Below are 2,454 nucleotides of genomic sequence, written 5' to 3'. Positions count from 1 at the left end.
GATCAGGTCCAGCTAACACAACCCCAAACCTGAAATCAGGTATAGCTAACACAACCCCGACCCTGAGATCAGGTACAGATAACACAACCCCGACCCTGAGATCAGGTACAGATAACACAACCCCGACCCTGAGATCAGGTACAGCTAACACAACCCCGACCCTGAGATCAGGTAGAGCTAACACAACCCCGACCCTGAAATCAGGTATAGCTAACACAACCCCGACCCTGAAATCAGGTATAGCTAACACAACCCCGACCCTGAGATCAGGTAGAGCTAACACAACCCCGACCCTGAGATCAGGTAGAGCTAACACAACCCCGACCCTGAGATCAGGTAGAGCTAACCCAACCCCGACCCTGAGATCAGGTATAGCTAACCCAACCCCGACCCTGAGATCAGGTAGAGCTAACCCAACCCCGACCCTGAGATCAGGTATAGCTAACCCAACCCCGACCCTGAGATCAGGTAGAGCTAACACAACCCCGACCCTGAGATCAGGTAGAGCTAACACAACCCCGACCCTGAGATCAGGTAGAGCTAACACAACCCCGACCCTGAAATCAGGTAGAGCTAACACAACCCCGACCCTGAAATCAGGTATAGCTAACACAACCCCGACCCTGAAATCAGGTATAGCTAACACAACCGCAACCCTGAAATCAGGTATAGCTAACACAACCCCGACCCTGAGATCAGGTAGAGCTAACACAACCGCAACCCTGAAATCAGGTATAGCTAACACAACCCCAAACCTGAGATCAGGTAGAGCTAACACAACCGCAACCCTGAAATCAGGTATAGCTAACACAACCCCGACCCTGAGATCAGGTATAGCTAACACAACCCCGACCCTGAGATCAGGTAGAGCTAACACAACCCCGACCCTGAGATCAGGTATAGCTAACACAACCCCGACCCTGAGATCAGGTATAGCTAACACAACCCCGACCCTGAGATCAGGTAGAGCTAACACAACCCCAAACCTGAAATCAGGTATAGCTAACACAACCCCGACCCTGAGATCAGGTACAGATAACACAACCCCAACCCTGAGATCAGGTACAGCTAACACAACCCCGACCCTGAGATCAGGTAGAGCTAACACAACCCCGACCCTGAGATCATGTATAGCTAACACAACCCCGACCCTGAGATCACGTATAGCTAACACAACCCCGACCCTGAGATCAGGTAGAGCTAACACAACCCCGACCCTGAGATCAGGTAGAGCTAACACAACCCCAACCCTGAGATCAGGTATAGCTAACACAACCCCAACCCTGAGATCAGGTAGAGCTAACACAACCCCAACCCTGAGATCAGGTAGAGCTAACACAACCCCAACCCTGAGATCAGGTAGAGCTAACACAACCCCAACCCTGAGATCAGGTAGAGCTAACACAACCCCGACCCTGAGATCAGGTATAGCTAACACAACCCCGACCCTGAGATCAGGTATAGCTAACACAACCCCAAACCTGAAATCAGGTATAGCTAACACAACCCCGACCCTGAGATCAGGTACAGATAACACAACCCCGACCCTGAGATCAGGTACAGATAACACAACCCCGACCCTGAGATCAGGTACAGCTAACACAACCCCGACCCTGAGATCAGGTAGAGCTAACACAACCCCGACCCTGAGATCACGTATAGCTAACACAACCCCGACCCTGAGATCAGGTATAGCTAACACAACCCCGACCCTGAAATCAGGTATAGCTAACACAACCCCGACCCTGAGATCAGGTATAGCTAACACAACCCCGACCCTGAGATCAGGTACAGATAACACAACCCCGACCCTGAGATCAGGTATAGCTAACACAACCCCAACGCTGAGATCAGGTATAGCTAACACAACCCCAACGCTGAGATCAGGTATAGCTAACACAACCCCAACCCTGAAATCAGGTAGAGCTAACACAACCCCGACCCTGAGATCACGTACAGATAACACAACCCCAACCCTGAGATCAGGTACAGCTAACACAACCCTAAACCTGAAATCAGGTATAGCTAACACAACCCCGACCCTGAGATCAGGTATAGCTAACACAACCCCAACCTGAATCAGTCCAGCTAACACAACCCCAAACCTGAATCAGGTATAGCTAACACAACCCAACTGAGATCAGGTATAGCTAACACAACCCAACCCTGAATCAGGTACAGCTAACACAACCCCGACCCTGAGATCAGGTATAGCTAACACAACCCCAACGCTGAGATCAGGTATAGCTAACACAACCCCAACCCTGAGATCAGGTATAGCTAACACAACCCCAACCCTGAAATCAGGTAGAGCTAACACAACCCCGACCCTGAGATCACGTATAGCTAACACAACCCCAACCCTGAGTCAGGTACAGCTAACCACAACCCTAACCTGACATCAGGTATAGCTAACACAACCCCGACCCTGAGATCGGTATAGATAACACAACC

Source organism: Salvelinus namaycush, chromosome 37 (assembly GCF_016432855.1).
Source record: "Salvelinus namaycush isolate Seneca chromosome 37, SaNama_1.0, whole genome shotgun sequence".
Lineage (NCBI taxonomy): Eukaryota > Metazoa > Chordata > Actinopteri > Salmoniformes > Salmonidae > Salvelinus > Salvelinus namaycush.
The sequence above is the reverse complement of the archived record's forward strand: the minus strand, read 5'-3'. Positions refer to the sequence as shown.